The following is a 22,974-nucleotide window of genomic DNA, read 5'->3' on the forward strand; positions in this document are numbered from 1 at the left end:
CAGATCCAATCCTGTAAAATGTTGAGTCTGAAAGGCTCAGGACCTTAATGAAGTAAATATTTAGCCTGATGAAAAAGCTAGTTTGTTATTTGATATACTGGAATAAAAGTACTTTGACATAAGTGTCTGGCCTTGGAGTTACAGGGGCACTGGCAACTTCAGGGGACCCTAAAAGACCATAATCATTTGTTAACTTCCAGTAGATAAGTTGTAGCAAGACCAACTTCACTCCCTGCTGGGAGCAGCTGAAGCAAAGCTGTTGAGGAGGGTCATGGGATTGCCACCCTCACTTCTGTGCTGCCTTCAGGAGCTTTTTGCACTAGAGGAGGCTCCTGGAGATGGAGGGAGTCCAATTTCCCCCGTGCTGCTGGCAGTACTCCAGCCAGGGGCTTTAGTTGCTAATCCCAACCACTGGTAGACTTATGCATGGGTCCACAGGACTCATGCCCTGGGGCCCCTGCCAATTTGCAGGCCCCCACCTAGAAAAATGGATGCCATGAGCCCCAGCAGCAGCCATGGGGGCAGAAGTCCAGAGCCCAATTTCCAGTTGGGCTGGGGAGGGACAGGACTTGCTCATCCCCTGCACAGCTGCTCTCAGGGAGAGATCAGAGCCAATATCAGGTACCTCCCTGGGATACAGGATGCTCCAGGGTTGCTGCAGTGCAATAGAGACACCTTCACTTCTGCGCTCCTTACAGAGGTGAGTCCAATCTCCCTACCAAGAGCAACAGTGCAAGGGAAGAGCAAGTCCTGTCCCTCCCCAGCCCGGCTGGGACTAGCAGCTAGGAGCCCCCCTGCTAAGGGACTCCCAACAGCACAGAGGAGATGGATTTCATGGGGAGGGCCTTATTTCATGGTCCATGACACATTTTTCACAGCTATGAAATTGTTAGGGCTCTACCCACTGAAGCCAGTGGAAAGATCCTCCATTTACTTCAATGGACAATGCATCAGGCCCTAAATGCAGGCCAGTCACCAAAGTATCTAGGGTTTAACAGCCTATAAATAACTTAATTGGATAGACACCACGAGACATCTTCAGCTAACGTAAATTTGTGTAATTCCATTAAATTCAATAAAGAAATGCCAATTTATAACAGCTCAGGATCTGGCCCAATAGCTTCAAAACATCCTAAGACTAAATCCTGGTCCCACTGAAGTCAATGGGAATTTTGCAATTGACTTCAACAGGCCTAGAATTGCATTCCTGAATGGCTAACTAGAAGTGGGACACTTACGCATCAGGAATAGATAGCAGCTTTTGGTCATGGAGTTGGATCATACTGACTTTTAAACCCAGGAATCATTCTTCTGTTACCTCTGTTTCACTCTCCTCCAGGAATCCCAGTATAAAATTTCTTTGAATTTTAGAAAAAAAACTTTAACCTTTCAAATTAATATTTTTCCAGTTTAAGATTGGAATAATGTGTGCATGCTCAGATTCCATCATTTCCCCCCGATGTACTGCCTTAAAGATCTTTTGATACCTATCACCATTCAATCTCAGATGGATTAACTATAGCTGTTTGAGGCATTTAAAAAGTAAATTAATGAAAACATATCCTTATAATCCTACAATTGTGGCTGTCTTCCTTCGTTCCAGATGAACTGGCTTCTATGTTAGATTTATATTTCCTTGTTTCAAAATGGGGAATTGAGTAATGTACCTCATCCTCTTTCTCTCCAGATCATCAAGGAAGTACCCTCCTCCTACACAACCTTCATACACACTTTGAGGGGTTTGTATTATTTTCTGTCTTCACTGCTACAAATAAAAACAAACTGCTTCAGATTATGTTGTAAATAATCTTAAATCATTTCAACTAATTTTTTTTGCTGTTCATATTTTATTAAGCAATCAACTCCTAGAGCCTGGGCCTCTTAAAATACATTTATCAACACTGTTATATTAGAATAGTTGAAAGCATCTGCCTATGCAAGACAAAATTATTGAAGGCAAGATGCCCCGTTCCATCGTTACCAGTTTTTCTGCAGTACTGCTGCACCTTTTTGAAGCTGTGCACCAACCTCATGCTCTTCCATGTGACTGCCAAGCTTTTGGAGGTGCATCCAGTGTTTCTGCAAAGCAACACACTGTGTGTAAACTGCATACTAAGAGTACATAACACTTCAGATTTTATGTAAAATGTTGGCAAAATGGAGCTTTTAAATACAAAGGGTCGCCCTAGCTGTAACTGCACAAAGCAAACAATATCTAAGTGTTATAACATAAAATATGTTCATTTCATGTCAAATGGAAACATGTAGTTTTAATGCATATTTTAAATGTAATGCAATTTATTTCAGTATGCTAGTCTATTGCAAATACTTCCATAGCAAAATATATACAACTCAAGCACTAGCACTAAAAATTCAAGACAAGTTTATTTTGCCAAAATTTTGTTTTAATTTCACCCAAAGTACTTTTAAAGTAAAGCCATGTAATAGTATTTGCTAAATTGGACTTGTAAATTGAAATATGTCCATTTTGCATTTATCTTGATTTACTTACATCACTGTTCTCAACAAGGCACAGAAATACATATTTCTGAAGCCTTGTATTATCTTTTCTGAACCATTTAAATTACATGAAAATCCAAGTACTGCTTGTTGTTGATACAAATTACAAGAATTTACTAAGCAACTAAGTGACACACAGTACATATATAACTTTAAATATAATGTCTAATATCACCCATATTTAACAGATGTTTAAAAGTCTGCCAAGTTTTTAATCTAATTGTTGGATAGCCATGTGCTGTAACAAATCTACAGCATTAACAACCCATACCAGGAAAAAAGAAAAATCTAACAAAATACTGGGTAAAATCCTGACCAGATTGAAGTCAGTGGGAATTGTGTCAGTGATTCAGTGAGGCCAGGATTTCACCCCATAGATTAGTCCAAAAGTTAAACTACAGAGTAGAACAATGGTTCAGTATGTTAACATGACATGATCAAAAGAGTTACTTTGGGATTTCTGTTATGTTCTTTGGGCCTAATGATTTCTCTCTGGAGACAGAGATCAGCAGATTTTTCTCTGTGAATACTTCCTGCCGGTAACAGAAATGTGCTGCAGAGATATGGATGTGTAATATGGAAGAGGAACACAAAACTTAAACTCTACATCAAAATTAGCAAACTACTGGTAAACAAATGAATAAAGACAATCATGGCAATTTTAAATCTGTCTTCTCCATAACTGCTTGGAATTTCAAGCATTACTTTGATCTTGAAATTCAAACTAGTTGAGAAAGATTGTTTGTTAGCAGTAGCTGCCACCTGAGTGCCTCCTTGTGGCCAGTGGTGCTTCTACAGTACCCTGCCTCTAAGTAGCCCTGTTCTGGACCTGGGCTTCATTAAGCACTGCAGAGTGTCTTTGCTGACACTTACAGCACCCCTTTCTGGGGCTGGTTTGATACTAAATGCAATCAGAGTACTTAATCACAAAATATGTCAAAGTCCACAATCATAAGCTCTACCTGAAGCCACTAGTTCCCAACCCTCCTGTCCTGATTCCTTACTCTTGCTCAACCAAACAAACCCCTGCAGCTTCTGGTGCCCTTGATAGTAAATCACCTCATTCCTTTCAGGTGAGGCTCCTCTTGTAATCAAGGCTGGCTTAGTCCCCAGGCTCTCCAGCCCAGGCAAGCCACCCTGTTACAACAAATTATAAACAAGACTCAGGGGTTTTTAAATCCCATACCAGTTACCAATTTTTGATTTCTCCTTTGAAGGTTTCTAAGGAAGTTTTTCAGTGTCCAGGTACACGTTACTAATCTAATGATGCTGACAATACAGTCACCAAGAACTGATCCATGCCATATTTTACAAAATAAAGGAAAAAGTATGTTGTCATCTCATATAGACAGAGTGACTATATTTTACATTTTTTTCTTCTAATTGGGGAGGGGAGAGCAAAGATGGTAATGTAATATAAACAATAGATAAAATGAAGTTTAGAGGAACTTTTGTGAAAGCCCTTAAAGAAGTGACTGAATATTGTGGGTTTAAATCTGTGTTGGAAATTCAGAAATGTATTTGTTGGTCCCGTAAAAAATACCACACTGCTACATTATCCATTTTTTCCTGAGGAACTAAATGGCTACAACTTCAGTGATTTGGAAAGGAAGAAGAATGTCAATTATACTTAATTCAGAATCTAATTCTGTATCACAACCATGCTAATGTTTTCCTTAATATTATGAATGACTATTTGCTCTTTAGGCTATTGTCCAGTATTTATATAACCCCCCCTCCCCCCAAAAAAAACCCCAACACTGTATTACTGGACTTTTAAAAGTCCACAGTTAAATTATTGTAAATTTGATTTCTCCTCTCTCCCTCCCCACAACTTGGGATTTTATTTAACATGTCTAGGAATGAGAGCTCAGATGATTCCATTAATTTTTATTTTTTAGGCAGAACTCCTAATTAATTTGAATGGGGCCCTCTGTTTAAGAATGAGGGCTTGATATAGCTCTATGATACTCTCATAGCTTTAGTATATTTCCCATTTCAATACCAACACCTTATATTTTGAAAAGCATATTTAACAAACGAGACTTCCCCCCCTCTTATCTAATTGGGAAACATTTTCAAACTACAAAATTCTCTCTTTATATTGCAAAAATAAATTAAACATATGATGCTAAAACCTTAATCATATTAAAGTCTGAGTTTACAATCAGTTACATAAACAGCTTTGTGGGAACAAAGCTTGAAAAGAAGGTTCAATATCTTCTGGAACTCAAATTCCTCACAATTCAGTAAGGGCCTGATCCAAAGCCAATTGAAAATTGTTTCTCAAATCAGAAGTGTTTGTTTTGCCCTAATTTGTGTAAAACATTCACCTTAGTTTCAGTTTAGTAGTGCCATTATAAAAAGACTTGTTAAAAAAAGTCTTAAGTATTCTGTATAGTAAACTACAGGAAATCTTTGAGGAATTCATGGAACATTTACAGGAGAGAATGTGTTAAAGAATCATTTTTATCTGCATAAATAGATCATATTTTAGCGTAATTTGTAATAGAATTAAACCTTCTAAACACAAACACAAAAGGAAATATAACACAGCATAAGTGTCAAGATATTTTACTGTTCCACATACCTAGTGGTTATCAATCACAGAGCTTTTACAACTTTTTTTTTTTTAAATACACATTTGAGTTAATTCAGCACCTACCTGGTATACACTTTTAAAGAGCAGAAAACCTGTTCTGCATCAGATGTAATTAAAACGTAAGTAGGGTTTTCATACAGCATGTCTGGATTCCTTATTTCAGAGACTCTTTAACAGCAATGCCCACCACCAGTCTTAGACAACAGAGCAGAGGACCTCAAATACCAATCAAATACCATGCCAGCTCATCAGTACAAGATTACACAGATACTCTCAATGTTTCCTTTCCCAGTGAAGGCAAGACCTCAAAATAAGTTCCTCCTCCTCCTCCCTTCTGACATAGCAAGCCTTTGAATTTGTCATTCCCTGCAATTGGAGCTCCTAGACTCCTAAGCAGTTGTATAAACAAAGTAGTCTCATATATATCAATGTAATTTGAATTATCAATATATACAGCAGCATAAATTGACACTGATGTACAAATTAAACTTAAAAGCAAATGTTAACGGCAAAAAAAAAAAAAAAAAAAAAAAAGAATGGCAACAAGCCCACCATAACTAATCTTTGCTTTGAACTTGCTCTTTTAATCACCGCACACCTTTCTGGTAATCCATATACTTGAAAAACCTCATTAGAAACTATTGCAGTAAATGCTTTTAATCTTTAAAGGAAAATAAAGAACCTGGATTTATTTTAGCAAAGTCGAGCTACAGGTCTTTTCAAACAGCAAGCACTGCTGATGGAAATTAAGCCAAAAGCCTCATAGTAGATAGCTTTATAATACTAAGAATTCATTTAGCACTTTAATTTTTAAAGCACTTTATGAACATTACCTAATAAGGGCCAGATTCTTAGTTATATATTATAAGACATTATACAATATTTATACTCTTCTGGCAGCACAAAGGGGCCTGTAAGTGAAGTGATGGAAAGCAGCCTTTGGGCCAGATTTTCAAAGATATTCAGGCACCTAAAAATGAAGATAGGCACCTAGTGGGATTTTCAAACACTCCTTAACAGGTTAGGTGCCTTGAGCCCTAGTCACAGATCAGGACCCCATTTTGTTAGGCTCTGTACAAACATAGAACAAAAGTACAGTTCCTGCTTCAGAGCTTACAATCTAAATATAAGACAAAAGAAAACAGATGATTACAGATACACAGGGAGTACAAAGGAATGAAACAAAACTGGTTAGCATAATAGGCTGCTGGTGCTGAGACCACTGCCTAATGAGGATTTTAGGGGGCCTCATAGGCACCATGCCAGAAGAGGCTACTTAGCTGATGTGCTTTATCCCGTCTTTCCTGGTCAGTTTTTCAGTGGTGCTAACCATTGATAGATCCCTCAAAATTTTTTTTTTTTTTTTTTTAAGCTGAACCCAGTATTTGGGTGAAAGCCTGGGGTGTGGTGGGTAGTGAATTTAGGATTGTGATGCAATAACGAGCTACAATGTTTCTAAATAATGTCCATCTCTCCTCCCCCCCCCCCCATCTGCTGTAAATTAAGAAGGTATTTCTGGGAAGGCTAAGGGACAAAGACTATAACAATCCTTCTGCCAATTATGGCACAGTAAACTGCTGTTATTGGAAGTCCTATTTTACAACTGTTCTGTTGCACATCTTTACATGTTGGACTCAGCTGGCAGCACAGCATTAAGACCATTCCTGATGGGGAGACTGACATACTGACTGTTACTCTACCATTTTATGGACCCATCTTTAATCCCATTCCACACAATCCTGCTGTGCCCTCTGGTCCAAACTAGGAAAGCTCCCCCATTGCTGATGGCAGGTGTTAATATATGCAGCTAAAATGGTGCTGAAAACAGCTTGACTGCAAGTGCAGACAGGACCAAACCAAGACAAACACTTAGCCCTGCAATACCATTACCTCAATTTTACAGATGGAGCAATGGAGGGGACTAGCCCTAGGTCAGAGGCAGAGTTGGGAGTAGAACACTTGACCCCCAAGTCCCAGCCCTGGGCTCTATCCACTAAGCCATACTGCCTTCTCTCAGCATTTTTCCACGCTAAAGCGATTTCTCACACAGCATTGCGCTGGCTCGTGCTCAGCTGCAAACACAGCCCGCACAAAAAGCCAGTATCGGGTCCAACCCTTGAATCCTCGCTGCTTTCTGAAGGAGCATATACCATCCCCCAGGTTTTCCAAGAGGGCAATGGTGTGTGTGTGTGGGGGGGGTCCTCAGCAGTTTCCCCCTCCCGGGGCTTTCCAAGTGAGGGGCCCTCACCGGCTTTCCCAGAGTCTGAAAGGGGAGGGCCCTCACCGGCTTCCTTCCCCCCTAGGCCGGGCGGACGCAGAGTCTATGCTCATCTGCGGAGACGCTTCTGTTGCCGTTCCCCCCGTGATGTCTGAGGGCCGGGCCGGGCCGGGCCGGGCCGGGCTACCCCGTCTCCCCCAGCGCGCAAACCCAGCACGGCGGGGAGACGCAACCACCCCCCTCACTTCATAGGCTCCTGGCCGGCCCAGCGGCTCCTCAGGAGGAAAGGATAACGGCCGCTGATGTCTCGAATCCCCCGCCCCCTTTGCCCTAGCGGGGCGCGCGCGCGTCTCATTCCCTCCTGGCAGGCTCCTCGGTCGCTCGCGCGGTAATTTAGGGCCCCTAAACGTCCGTTAGACTCAATTTAGCCGAGACGGTTAATTCAAATCCCAACTCCAGCTGCGGGAGGCAGCGCTTTCAGCTGATTGGCAGCAGGGAGAATGTGGATCGGCCAATCAGAGACAGGATCACATTTAGGGGCGGGGCTATGGTTACCACCCCTGTCCGATTGGGGTGCGCGTCCGTTTGCTTTGCAAGTTGCGCGCCAGGGGGCGTCGTTAGTGAGCGAGCGAGACCCTTTGCCCTGCACCTTCCATCAGCAGCAGCACAGTGACAGACCCTGTTGGCAGAGGGTACCCACTGAGGGTACAGTAGCTTCCCCTGCACCGCCAGCCAGCCTCAGAAGCAGGACTGACCTTTCTGCCCATTGCTGGGCTTGGAAACAAACAGCCCCCCCACACACACACACATGGACTAAGGTCAGGGCTGGTGAGGCCCCCTCCAGCTCTGCCTGAAGCTGCCCTACCTCGCTCTGTGGCAGGGCAGCCTGGGAGAAGCAAACCCCCAGGGTGAATCTGGCCCCTGAGCTGCAGCTAGGGTGTCAGTTTGCTACAAAAAAAAAAAAAAAAAAAAAAAGCAACTGCTGTAATCAAACCAGGGCTCCATGTTTGACGGTGAGCACCTAGCAAGGAAATGGTGTCATGTGTGTGCATTTCTGTAGGAGCCTTTTACAAAAACAGAGATCACCATAAATCCTAAACAACTATTAAAAGCAGCATTAAAAGACATCCCTGTAAACTGCATTTCAAAAGATCAGCATTTATAGTCTCAGATGGGAGACAAACCTATAATTCTGGGGATAGTAACTGAAAACCATGAGTCCAAATGACTTTAGTTTGCACTAAGGATTTTCTGTAGCAGATCTGGCTGGAATAAAGACACCAGGTAAGCAATCAGAAAGATAAGGTTGCAGGAGGTCAGAGAGAGACGTCAGGCCTCTAATATAAAGATTTTTAAAATATAAATTAGAAGAAGGTCTTGAAATGATTATATTTTACTTGTAGTTATTAAGAATATTAAAGATAGAAGTTTGCGTGGAAAGGCATAATGAGAATTTGAGCTATAGCATTTACAGCTGCTGAAGCCAACATTTACCAAGAATGTGGAGAAAATGAGATGAAAATAAACTGAGATGAGATGTAACACAGGACTGTATGTTCCCCTTGGGCACAAAGTACATGAAGGGGAATATATTATAAATTAACATCAATAAAGCCACAATGCAAGCAAGTCCCAGAGCAGTGTAACCACTATAGGTACAGATGCAGTGACCTGATATGTCCTTAGTTAAAAAAGGGACCCCTCTCCAATGCTTCTCAGTTCCTCACCAACTCTTCTAAACAATTACAGTAAAAGAAATTCAAAAGAAGGGAGGAAGAAGGGGTCAGTGTGGATCTGCAGAAGTAATATATTTTGAGAACCCTAGTTAATGGTAAGTACTCTACCATTCTCCTTATGAAATTGCTTCTGCGGTTCCCCACTTAAGGCCATCACCTATCAGTAGACAACTGCAGGGAGTAGGCTCACTTAAACATACTGAATCCTTGCTGTCCTAAAATAGGTATCAAAACCAAGTATAGGAGATGGCAATAATGTTTCATAAAAGAATGAACTGAATTCCAAGCTGTAGTTTTATAAATAATAATAAATAAATAAACTGATATATTAGGAAGGGTACACAGAGATTCTGTCCTTCACTACAGGTGAACGGAGGTAACAGAGATTAAACTGAAGACAAAGGATGATAATGCATGAGATGGGAAGAATGCAGATTGACTTTCAGACCCAAAAATGAGTTGCAGGGCTGGCAGCTAAATAAAATATTTTTTTTTTAAACTGGGGATGTTTTAGCTGGAAATTGACAGCTAACAAACAGGCAACCCAACAATGACATTTTTACAAAGTCACTTTTCAGTTGAGAGCCACACTTTAAGGAAAGCCACTTGCTGACCACGAATATTTGCTTTTTCTGCAAAGTTTTTTCACCGTCTTAAACTGGCGTCTTTTGACTTCCACAGACGGTGAGACCCAAGAAGACGTTAGAGTACCCTGACCTAAATTGAATGTATCTGAACCTATCATGGGAGTTGGTGAAGGCTGAAAGAAACACTTTCCTTTGAAAATATTCTGGGGAGGAACCACTAATGGAGTATAACATTGGGTCTGGATTATACAGTGTCAAACTGAGGCTGTAAAGTCCAGGGTGGGCCTGAGAATTTAGATAAATTGAAGAGGCCTCATACCTAAGCTTGCAAAGTCGTTATCACAGTACACTTGAGCTAGACAGCTGATTTCTTACTTCATGGACCATTTTCTGCAACTCCAAATACAGTGTTGAAGTGGAAAGATAAATCCCATCCAGGAATCCAGGGTAGTCCCAATATAAATTAAATGCTGAATAGGCTGGAAAATTTACATAATTTCATTTATGCTTAAATCCAGATCCCAAAAGAGATAACAGGTGCCCTAAAGGGCCAGAGTAACTGCTTGGTAAAAATTTCACTCCAAGAGCCACTCACCTAGGAAATGAAAAACCTGATGTCAAAGATGGGCCTGATGCCATCACTTCTAGATAGTTAGTAAAAATTGTGGTGCCAAAGCATAGTAACGTCTCTTGAAAACACTTGGAGATGGTCAATATTGCTTTAAACCCCAGGGCCCTCAAGTCTGAGAACGTGACTCATTTAGCAGGGATCTATAGAGATAGGTTTATGGTTGTTGCAAAATATGTCCTTCCATGCTCACTGCTCAGACAGACCTTGAATATTTTCTTTTGTAGGAACCATGAAAGATGCAGATTTTATTAATGTATATTATTAAGTATTCTTTACAGTGCAACAAAAATATGCTTTTTCATTATGTTTTTCATAAGAATCTGGACAAGGAAGTTCAGGGGAAGGGGACAGAGGATGGAGTATAAAGTCATTCCCTGCTTGCACTAGTCATGGATAAAGTAATTTTGTGAGGGAATGAGTGTGACCAATTGAATTTCTGTCTCCATCAATAGCGTTTCTATAAATATCAATGACTATACCATTGGTGTACCAAGGAAGGGGTGGTGGGGGAAGCCCCCGCGCGACAACTTAGGCGGGGGGGTGCCGGGCCGGCCCTTCATGACGCACAAGGGGACGGGGGCGCAGGAGGCTTTGAGGGATGGCTGGATGGAGCCCAGGGGCAAGTGGGTGAGCATGGGAGTGGTGGCTGACCAGGAGGAGCTCCCTCCCCTCCCCTCGCTACCAATGGGGCAGAGGGTGAAGCCACCCCACCCAAGCCGGAGCCCGGGCTGCGGGGCTGGAATAGGAGAGGCAAGCGCCACACGGGGGGTAAGTGCCAGGGGGGGGAACAATGAGCACCAGAAAGTCCTGCACGCAGGAGGAGGTAAGCGGCACATCCTCCCTCTCCCCAGGTACAGACCCCCTCCCCTGAGCAGCTGGGGGGGGCACCATCTGATTGGAGCCCGGGAGCCCTCCTACCCTATGCAGGTGCGGGGGGGTGCGCAAATGCAGGCTAGGCCCCTGGGCACTGGAGACCCATGGTACACCACTGGACTGTACTCAATTCTAAGTTGACAGATACAGTACAACTAATGTACTCAGGTAAAACTACCCTACTAAGCAAGAAGGTATGTTTCTGTCTTATTCAGACTAGAAAAAGAAAGGTCAAGATGCAGATAATACTGCTATTGTGAAAACAAGAGGAAAGAGAAGTGAGTTACAAAGCTGGCTGAAGTGGCTGAATGATTTCCAAAGTATCTATAACAATTGAAGCAGTTGGGTTTTGTTCTTTGATCAATACAAACACTTAGAACAACTTTGCCTTTAAGTGGTCTGTTTTTAAAAATGTTGATCTAAAAAGAGACAACTGCTTTCACTGCTGTAATTGGTAAGAAGTTGAGTTACAAAAGAAAACTCTTGTTCAGATCTTATTAATTTACCATCTTCACTGTCAACATGAGATTGAATTTACCTGCAAGAACACCCATTTTAAACATGATCACATATCAGAGTCAAGCCAGTGGGACCATCTGCAGAAGGATCTTAAACAGGATTGCTGCATTAAGGATGGAGGCAGGGGCACCATTGGTGGAGAGTGGGGGCAGCTCTACCTCACTGTACTTAATCATACTACCTGTTAATTTTAGTTTCTAACAATGGCAGCATTCAGCATTTCATCAGGTGCTTCAGTGAACGAACCAAGCTCCATCACATACAGAAACACTTTACCAGATATCCCTTCCCTCCTCCTGTTTCCTTCCCCCCCCCCCCCCCGCCCCTTCTCTTTTCCCTCCTTGCTGTTTTTGTTTTCCTGCCCTTCTGCTCTGTATCATGTGCTGGTGGCCACTTCATCATATGCTGATGAAACTGACTGAAATCTTGAACTTGGCAGCTCTTGTCTGTGAAGTAGGTGCTTGCTTCACAGATCCCAATTTTAATCAATTTACTCTTCTGCTGTTGCTAGCAGCACAGAGGGAGAAAGAGAGCTGAGCTGCAGAGAAACATTACTTACAGGTTGAGAGACATAACATGGAGAGGGGAGAGTTATAGAGACATGGGAGGTGAGGGAACTGAAGTGGAACAACTGAGAGCACCACAAATGACAGGGAGAGCTCCTGGTTCAGAAAAGTTTGAGAAGTTGAGAATACATGCCTCATCATCTTCTGAGGATGACTGGTTGCATGGTGGTGGCTGCAGATTTAAAATGCTCTGGGGGCCTCAGCCAGATCCACAGCACACTGCTGTCAGAAGGGAGTGTGGATAGGTTACCATACGTCCAGTTTTTCCCAGACATGATCTCTTTTTTTTGGTCCACCAATCTCTATCTGGGAGGATTTTTTAAATATAAGCAAATGTCTGGAATTTTTCCTCCACCATCCAGGGCTGACAGCTAGAGTCCTGCTGCCAGAGACACTCTGGCATGCAGCTATAAGGCAGCACCTGCCAGCAGCAGCGCAGAAGTAAGGGTGGCATTGTATGGCATTGCCAACCTTACTTCTGTTCTGCCTTCAGAGCTGAGCAGCCAGAGAGTCTGCTCTCCCTGTGCCATGTGTGAAAGGATGGCACAGTGCCTTGGGCTCACGCTCTGCTCATGTACTTCAAACCGAGGGGGGTTTGCTGGGGACCTGGCGGCAGTGGATGGGAACCTGCCTGGGGGTGAGCAGCATATGTTTGCCATTCACTGAACCAGCCAGCCATTGGGAGACATTTCTAAAGCACACGTGGTGATTTGTGCTGGCCAGGAAATGTGTCATGGAGCAAGTGCGTAAGTTGCAACCCAGCCACAACATGGGGTCTTTGCAGTGGGTCCTCAGAACGCACTGCCCAGCCTGCCCCTCTGCCATCCCCATTGGAGGAGAGAACTCACGTTCTCCCCCAAACACGAGCATGTGATATAGAGGAGAAGGAGCACAGGGGTGGGGCCTCCCAGAGTCTGCTGCAGGGCCCATTTGGTCATCCAGGCCTGTGGGGTGGGAGATCATTGCCTGTCTGTTTGGTTTGGAGGGAGCTGCTGGTTTTAATGACGCTTAGAGCCCTGGATTGGAACGTTTCTCTGTGTGTTACACATCTAATTCCTTTCGAGTTTGATTTATTTTGCTGAATTTGATTTGTTGGAAACACCTTTGAGATGGAAGTGAAGTGACCTACCACAGAACATAATGCCAAAACGAAAATGTAAATTTACTGAAGAACTAAAGACAAAATGTCCATATTTTCGTAGTGGTCTAGTAGAATGGGAGGCAGAGTGCTTGATATACAGTGCTGGGACGTATATCTCTGTTGCAAATAAAGGTGATCTTGATTTATAATTCATATAGATTCTGAGAAACACAAGAAGTTCGTTCGAGGAGAGAGCTCATCAGCAAAGTTAACAGATTATTTTGTTAAACCATGCAGCAAATCGGCGGATGCTGTTAGTGCAGCAGAAGGCATTCTAGAGTTTCACACTGTCACGCATCATAATAGTTTCAAGGCAATGGATTGCACATCTGTCTTACTGAAAAAGACATTCCCTGATTCTGAGAGAGCCTGAAAATTTTCAACTGCTCGCACTAAAAAACAGAAGCGATTGATAACTCTATGCTTGTACCACGTTCTGTTGACACTGCTCTGAAAACACATCAGGACGATGACATACCTTACTGTGGAGTTGCTACAGATGGAAGCAATCATGGTTCTGAGAAAATATTCAGTATTTTGACTGGAAGAACAACAGGTTGCTGTCAAAGCTAATCAAGGTCCTGAACACACCTAATGAGACTGCAGATATTCTGGAAAAGAAAGGTTTGTTTGAGAAATGTGTCATCTTTGTGGGTGACAACTGCAATACAGTGTTCGGAGGACAGTGGCATCATGAAGAAGGTCAGGACACATTTGCAAATTTAAAGAAGCTGTTACAGCAGGAGATTATAATTGGTGTGGGTTTCCCATCACACATTTTGAACAATTGAACAATTTGAACAATCTGCTTCTTTGCTCCACCCCCGCTCTGTCCCCAGCCTCCACATGCCTCCATGGGAGCAATTGGCCCAGGATGGGCCCGGCGCCACAGCTACAGCCCTCAAGCACCACAGGGAACACTGTGGGTCTCAGCACAGGCTGCGACCCCGGAAAGCAGAGGGTACCTGCCCTCCAGGGTGGCACAGAGCACAACTGGCACGGGGGGTCCAGGCAGGCCCCGTTTCCGCTTGGCCCCCTCCGCTGAAGCTCTGCCTCTCACACCTCTTCACCCTTTCCGCAAGACGTGGGCATGGGAGAGGGCCAAGTGGGAGCAGGTCCCATCTGGACCCCTTGCTCTGGCTGGACTCCATGCCACCAGGCAGGGGGACAGGCACCCTTTGCTTTTCAGGGGTGCTGCCCGTGGCAGGTCCCATGCTGCATTCTCTATGGCTCTGCAGGGCAGTAGCCAAGTGGCATCAAGTCCACCCTGGGCTGGGTCTACTGACTCTGCCGTGTGCAGATTAGAAGTGGCCACTGGGCACAGTGGCAGGCTGGGGCGACTCTTCACACAGCAGCATGTGGAGGGCAGAGGTGGAGCATAGGTGGGGCCACGGAGGGCCAGCCTCCCCAAAGGCAGGCATCACATGCCCCCTGTGCCTATACCACCAGGAGAAACATTCAGCAGCAAAGTAGAATACAGCAGCAAAGTAGAATTTCAAGTGTAGACAAACCTTTAAGTTTTCAAGATGGGTTTTCTTTTCTGTTTCATTGTCTTTCCATTAACTTTAATGGTCCACACTTGTCTTTCCCTGGGTTGTACAATGCTAGGTGCTTGGAGTTAGTTTTGTGTTAACTAGCCTGCAAGGTCCCCCACTCTGCCTGATTGCTTCCCCACATTGCTGTGAGGTGATGCTGCTGTTGCACCATAATTGCAATTACAGTATTCTACACATATATACATCCACAGCCAGAACCTGTACACATCTCCTAATAACCATTACGTTCAGAACATTACAAGTTTTTATAAAACACCTTACATTCTATATATTTTATACACAGTAGCATTTGTATACAACCAGTTGATTCAATTGCTTATTCTTTGGAGCTCAGACCCCCTGTTCCCCCTCAGGGTGTCTGGACCCTGATTGTCACAGTGTGCCATGTTAAATTTATATTATTCTAGTTTTTAATCAAATGTTGGGTGGTACCAAGTTCAGTGCCTTACAGAAGTTTAAATATATTATGGAATATTATTACCTTTATAAACCATACTTGTAATCTCATAAAAAAAAGTATCAAGTTAGTATGACAAAATCTATTTTTCCATTAACCCATGCTGATTTGTATTAATTACATGAATTTACTTTAATTCTTTATTAATTGAATTCTATATCAGCCACTCCATTATCTTGCCTATGATCACTGTCAGGCTGATAGGCCTATAATTACCCAGGTCATCCCATTTACCCTTTTTAAAAATTGGTGCAACATCAGCTTTCTTCCAGTCTTCTGGAACTTCCCCAGTATTCCAAAACTTATTGAAAATCAACATTAATGGTCCTGAGAGCTTCTCAGCCAGCTCCTTTAAAACTCTTGAATGCAAGTTAGCTGGATCTGCTGATTTTAAAATGTCTAACTTGAGTAGCTTCTGTTTAATACCCTCTTGAGATACTCTTGGAATGGAAAGTGTTATCACCATATGATGAGACTATATCATGTTTTTTTCCCAAATGCAGAACAGAATATTAATTGAATACTTGCCTTTTCTGCATTGTTATTGATAGTTCTACTGTTTCCATCTAGTATTGGACTAGTGCTATTGGCAGGATATATTTAAAAAAAGAAACTGGAGCCAGAGGAGCAGCTGCAGAATCAGTTTAAGCAGGGAACCACAGACACTGATGTTATCATCAGAGTATTTTCTAATAAAGTTTTGACTGTACAGTCTCTCTCCTTTGCTGATTGGATGTTTGCTCCAAGATCCTCCCAAGTCCTCTCCCACAGTCTCTTCATTCAGGGTATATCTACACAGCAATATAAGCTCGGGCTCAGACTTACCCTCCCTTGTGTCCACATACCAATTGCGCTAACTTAGGGCTTGGACCTAGGGTCCCAAGTCCCTGCAGGGCTGGAGAGTCTAAGCCCATGCTAACCTGGGACCTAGGGTCTGAGCCCTATTGCTTTCCTCTGTGCACACAGCCCCAGCTTGACTCAGATCCCGGAAGTCCTCCAGATATATCCCAGAGTTCCTGGCAGAAGGCAGCTAGCGCAGTGACTGGAAGTGCCATTACTGCCTAGCCAAGCGCGCTCCCTGTTTCTGCTAGTTTTGTGGTGGTGGCAATTCCTGCTCCAGCTCCTCCTTACTACTGCACGGAACTTGCCTGGAGCAGAGAGCAAAGCTGACAGGCGGGAGGTGGCTTCTGGCTGCCAGGATGTTAGGGGTCATCCCTACCCTGGCTGTGCTTAGCTGGGAGCCCTGCCCTCCCCCTCCCTGCAGGACATCAACTTGGTCCCTGCTCTGCTTTCTGTCTCTTGCTCCCAGGCCCCCCCTACCCTGCTCTCCCTGGTGCTGCATGTGCAGGGGCACCCAGACTGCATGTACTGTCAGGGCAGCACGTGGGATCCAGGCCCAAAAACTTGCCCACTGCCTCCAAGAATCCTTTATCCCTGAAGGGTGCTAGAGAACACTGCACCCCAAGCCCTGGGATTGCGCTTCACCGCTCTTCAGTCAGCAGCAGCCAGGCTGGGGGATGTGTGTGGTTTTCTTCTGAAACTTACATTTTATGCCAAACTTCAAAACAAACAGACAAAATAAATGAAAAACCAACCAAACAAAAACACCTTCATTGAATATCCCATTTTAAAAATTAAGAATTGCCAAGTTTCATTTTAATAGTTTGACAGCCCTGGAGACTGATGTCCTAATTATCCTCAGAACAGGTGCACATGGGCATTTTCTTGCCAATGTGACTCAGCCTAAAGGTGGAGAGCCCAATTCTCAGATTAGATGGTAGTTCAGTATAAATCTCAAACTGCCATCATTCTACTGAGACAGCCACCAAAGGAGCTAATTATGCAGTTTATGTATTCATATGCTCCTTATAGGCACCTGAGTCCCATCAGTAGCACCATCACAGTTAGGAAACAGGGTGGGCAGTAAGGTTTTCCCATGGTGCAACACATTCGTGGGGCTAGAGTGTGCTAGGGCTAGGAGTGGGGTGGTAGGCACTCTGGCATAGAGTTACTTTGACTCGGGTCTGTGCATCGCAGTGTGGATACCAGAACCCTAGATTCAAGGATTGGTCAGAAAATCCTTAAATTAGGGTTAAAATGCAGTGTAGATTCTCAAGTCCAGGGTGCTCTGACATGGGTCAGCTGACTCAAGTCCTACTAACCCTAAGCTTATATTGTTGTGTAGACATACCCTCAGAGTCACGCTACACCTGTCCCTCATCCCCTTGTCCTTCCTCCCCTTCCTCTTCTCATCTGCTGTGTCCCATTCAGCCCTCCCCTGTTCCTTATCTTTCTGGTGAGTTTTTCCCTGCCTAACTCAGTCCACCCCCTCCCCCAAAAATTGTGGCACCAACATGACATTTACTGCCATCACACTGTTCCGTTTACTTGTATGTTATCCTGTATCTGTCTAGTTTATTGGATTGGAAGCTATTCAGGCCAGGGACTTAATATTACTCTGTGTTTTACAGTATCTAGTCCAATAGAGCCTTGTTCCCAGTTGGTACTTCCGTAATACATATTATTTTATTTTATTATTATAAATCTGAAAGTACCAGACTTAGATGGTTTCAATGCCGTTAGTACCAATGATACTGATTGAGCTGGAAATCATTTTTGGCTCAATCAGGGCTTGCTATTGGGACTCATGGACCTTTCTTAGAGGCCTTACATGAGTGGCTTGCAGGCATCTCCCTAGGCTTTTGTCCCTTTGAAGTAAGGGGTTGCGGTGAGGGCTCCCACCAGGACTCAGGAGATTGTAGGGCTGACACTCCATGAACAGGAGTTTGAGCCTCAGTTCTCTGTCTTTCCTGGATCTGGGCTTCATTTGCTGACACAAGCCACACTTCTGTGGAATGTGTTTCTCTCCCAGGCAGTGAACGCACTGCGAGTGCTTGTCAGTCATTGGGATAGATTCTTTGCAACTGAGGCACTTTTTGAAGACTGGGAGCCAGGCATACCCTCGTCCAGGGGGATCCCCCCCACAGTGGGTGGGCAAAAGAACAAAGTCCTTTTCTTCTTCTTCTTTTTTTTTTTTTTAGTCAACAGCCCAAATATAATGAAAATAAAGTAAAGAAAGAAAAGAGGCTTCAAGGGAAGCTAAAAATTAGCAATTTTAAGGCCTGATCTACACTAGAGAGGTTTGTCGACAAAAGTCAGCTTTTGTAGACAAAATAGTCCTGGTGTACACACTGCAGTGACCCTTCTGTCGACAAAACAGAGCAGTTTTGTCCACAAAATAAAACCACCTTGACGAGAGGCGTAGAGTTTTTTTCACCCAACTTTTGTCGCAAAAGTGTTAGTGTAGACACTGCTGTATGTTTATGTCATGGTAAATGGCCTCTGGAAATATCCCATAGTGCCAGTCCTAACCACTCCGGACATCCGTTTGCACTCCACTGATCTGCGGCCACCCGTCCCTTCCCCTTTAAAGTCATGGGAAGTTTTGAAATTTGTATTCCACTTCCTGCTTGGTCAGCATGGAGAGCTTGCATCCCATCTTCCCAGCTGACGATGGCGGCTCCATGCAGCAAATGCTCTCCCGCTTGGAGCACACCGGAGCTGCCGAACCTCATCGGCATTTGGGGTCAGCTGTGCAGTCCCAGCTCTGCTCCACCTGAAGGAACTTTGATACGGTACAGCCAGATTTCTCGTGCCATGGCAGAGAAGAGCTATGAGCAGGACACACTGCAAAGCCAAGCAAAAATCAAGGAGCTGCAGCAGAGCTACCAGAAGGCCAAAGAGGCAAACCATTGCTCTGGTGCGAAGCCAATGAGCTGCCACTCACAGGTCCAGATGTTGTTCATAGGAGATGTGGGGTAAAAATTTTAAAAGCACCTAAATGGGTTAGGTCTCTGGCTTCCATGGAGTTAGGTGCCTAACCTGCTCACATGCTTTTGAAAATCTAAGGCTTGGTCTGTGCTTAGATTTGGCAGCAGTCGATGGGAGTTACGCGAACTACGCAGAAACTGCTGTGCTTCTCTTCTGCGCGCCGTCTTCACTACAATACGCCGATGGGAACGCGTAGTTCACTGACCACTCAGTCAATCCAGATAAGTCGATCTGATGGCGGCGACTTTGCCGCCGTCAGTGTAGACAGAGCCTAACTAGGCACTTATCTGCTTCTTTTAGAAAATCTGGCTCTACATTCTTTAGGACAGGTGCTTTTGAAAATGTTATGCATGGTGCTCAACACCTCTGAAAATCTAGCCCTCCGTGTCTTAGGTTGGACCACTAAAAATAAAAGCAACCAAAATTAGTGGACATTTTATAAAATGTTGGTCTAGATGTTTCATAGGATAGATGAGCAGTAAGTTTCCAGTTTTCTCTTCTAACACATCACAACAGAGACCAATATTGCATTAACTTTAATTCACCATTTCATTAACTATGCTCCTAAATCAGTCCTGTTTTAGAATCACATTCAGAACTTCTTTTTAAAATTCTGTAATTCTGCAGCAGATATGTCTTTACAAAAATGTTCTGTAGCACTAAAGTCATTTCTGCCAAAGCCTTTTTCAGGCTAAAAGAAGAAGAAAAAAACCACTACAATTAAACATTTTTATATAATTTGTAGTTAGTTCCTGGTTGATATTTCTTGCACCTGTACTGTACAGTATATGTATCACTGACCAATAATTGTAATTCAGAATCTATTTTGTTAAATGGTTTCTTCTGTCAGGAAAATGTTCCATCTTGTAATAGTGGTATTTTATCCCATCAAAAAATGATTAGGCTAAAACATCTTAGTAAATGCTATAAACTACCCAATAACATCAAAAATTGAAGATGTACAAAGGCTATCCAATTACTTAGGAAACATCTCAATTTGCAGGTAAGAGACCTCATTTCCTGCTTGAATGAGTAATCAAGAAAATATAATTTTCTTTTATATTGATCATGATACAAGGTACAGTCTAACAACAGGAGCATACAATGGCCTATTACGTTTTCTTTATTAGTATTAGAAATTCATCTTCAAAACTACTTCACTGATTTCCTTGGGAAAGGAACCTCCTTTCTGGATATTTTTATGTACAGTTTCCAGACTCTTAGCTGTGTAAACTGTGGACCGTAGGTAGGTTTGGACTCTGAGTGCAATCTTGGCCTGGTTGAAGTCAATGAAATTTTGCCATTGACTTCAGTGAGGCTAGCAATCAGGATTGCACCCTCTGTGTTGATCTATGGAGCTGCAGGAAAGGTAGTATTCAAAGCCTGAATACACTCCATTTTTCACTAAGCAGATTTCACTAGCACAGAGTGCTGAAAATAACAAAACAAAAACAAAATATGCTGGAATAGGATACCTTAGGACCACAATAGTTGAATCTGGTTAGTTGTGCTCACTACAGGACTTAAGGGTGGGGCACAGGAGACTTTATGCCACTTTACCAGGAACATGATTTGGAGGCTAGATGGGAGCCAGTTCAGTGCTTGGCATAAATTAGAGCAGTCTTAGTCTTTCTCTAACCTACATCCTAAAGGTACCAATCCAACAGTCAGGAATAATCAAAGACAGAGATGCCAGCCACCTTCTCTTTCTACTAGATGCGCCCCACATGCCAGGAATTGCAGTCGTGTATTGGTGGAGATCTGTGGATTCCCCAGGTGGCCAGATCCTCTGGCTATATGACCCTTTTTGCAATTCCACCAGCACAAAGGAGCCAAGGCAAACCTGAAAATTAGGCCCTAAAAGTTTTAGATAAATTTTAAGCAAGCCTCTAGCAAAGCCAGGTGTGCTCAATAAAGCTGTTAGCTTTATATTTTAATGCTGAGGTTTAGTGTATTAAATAGTGCCATTCATCAGTGAAATACTACTTTGGGGGTTGGTAGGAACTACTAGAAAACAGTCAGAAAAAAACAGGCCTCTTAAGTTTGCACATGTCATGAGCAAAAGTGTAAAGTAGTCACAGATGCCACAATACTTGTCTTTGGAGCAATACAGTGTTGTAATCCACACTTCTTGATATTGGTGTGACCTGCCTCTTTCTAAAAGCTACATTTCAGGCAAATTTTTAAAATATATTTTAAACTATGCACATTTGACCTAATTCTCTTCTCATACCAATTTTACACTGTTGTAATTCCACTGACTTTAACTGAGTTACTTCTGATTTACCCTAGTTTGAAAGGAGAATTTAGGCCCATTATTTCTGTATTACTAGAACATGATATATATGAGCTTAACTGGATAATTGCATTGTAAATATTTCAGTGTATCAGTGTTAATTTAATATCTAGTTTTCCAGGTCAGATTTTTAATTTTTACATCTTTCTAAATTGTGTTTTGCTTATCTCTTACTGTTGTTAAATTATTTCCTGTAGCTTGTATTCCTGAGGGCTCTGTATAGAGAACGCAATCCATAGAAAGATAATAGGTGTGAGTGAATTGTCAATGGCAAGAGTATGTTCATAGCCTAATACTTCTTATTTCTTTTTCTAATATAAGACTGAGGTTGTTTGACTTTAACTGCATTATCAATTATAATAATTGGCTTATAGATCCAAAATCTGTTGATGGGTATTACAAAACTGCAGGATGTCCCTTACTTGTTAAATTTTGCATTTGGATCTCTAACTTAGCTGAAGGACGGTCAAATACATTTATCTCCTTACTGGATACATTTGAGGAGGCTCTAAAATGGAAGTGTTCCAGCAAAAGTTGACATTCATTCCTAGAATGAACAGTTCAGACAGTAGTATAGGAAGAACTAATAACATTAGCCTATTCCATGCATCTTTGTGCATGTCTCCCCATTACACATGTGGAAGATTTGACTTGGAGATGAGAGATGAAACACGCAGAGGCCTAGAAATGCTTTATTTATTTATTTATTTATTTCTCAGTCATATAGTGCAGATCTGTAAGTAGAATTGTTAGGTTAGTTCTCATGCTGTCGCTTGGACAGCAAAGAGGCCATCGGATGCGTTAATGCGCCTTCAATGATGTTCTGTGTTGAGACAAATTTGGCATATTATGGGGTAGGAAGCCTGTCAGGCACAGGTGTCTACTGATGCCATTCAGCCAGTAAGCAGAATTGGACCCACTTTGTCAGACTGTATACCCTTATATTTACCACTTTTACAAAACTATGATAAATTTTGTACAAAGTATGCCTTGTGAGGTATCAATTGAAAACTCATAAATCACTGATCACTATTGTCCCTGTAAAATATGTCTGGCAACATTGTATGTAAAGTATAAGATTCTACTATATGATGTTACTAAGGCATATTCCAAATCTGGGGAAGCAGCCCAGACCAGTTCCTCAAAGACAAAAAGCAAATTGACGCGTCAGCCAGGCGTAAACAAAATCAAATGGACTATCACCTGGGTAAGCGGCCATTCTTTGGCAGGAAGAAGGGTGTGAGTTATTTAAGTTAAACTAAAAAGACACATTCCTATTAACACTCTGCTTGCTTTACTTGTATGTCATATCTGTTTTCCACAGCTTTTGTCTTCATCTGGAACTTCATATTTTATTGTTCTATCTAAACCAGTGTGTGCTTGGATTGAAGTGTTTGGGAACCTCCATTTGAGAGACAAATAACAGAAATATTGTCATGAG

At 42.7% G+C, this 22,974-nt stretch overlaps 1 protein-coding gene and 1 long non-coding RNA gene across 2 annotated transcripts in view; one reads left to right on the top strand and one right to left on the bottom strand.

Annotated features, from left to right (window-relative positions):
- Positions 1–1,700, bottom strand: part of ESR2 (estrogen receptor 2) — an 86,006-nt gene extending 84,306 nt beyond the window's left edge. The window contains exon 1 of the mRNA XM_067554924.1: positions 1,668–1,700. The gene's annotated coding sequence lies outside the window, so the exon portion shown is untranslated. The remainder of the gene's footprint in view (positions 1–1,667) is intronic.
- Positions 1,701–8,587: 6,887 nt separating this feature from the next.
- LOC137157718 (uncharacterized) overlaps positions 8,588–22,974 on the top strand; it is a 34,464-nt gene continuing 20,077 nt past the window's right edge. Inside the window, exon 1 of the long non-coding RNA XR_010921209.1 lies at positions 8,588–8,624. This is a non-coding gene — a long non-coding RNA (uncharacterized lncRNA). The remainder of the gene's footprint in view (positions 8,625–22,974) is intronic.

The sequence above is a fragment of the Emydura macquarii genome, unplaced genomic scaffold (genome assembly GCF_026122565.2).
Source record: "Emydura macquarii macquarii isolate MOO-44397 ecotype Brisbane River unplaced genomic scaffold, CSIRO-AGI_Emac_v2 contig_1551, whole genome shotgun sequence".
Taxonomy (NCBI): domain Eukaryota; kingdom Metazoa; phylum Chordata; order Testudines; family Chelidae; genus Emydura; species Emydura macquarii.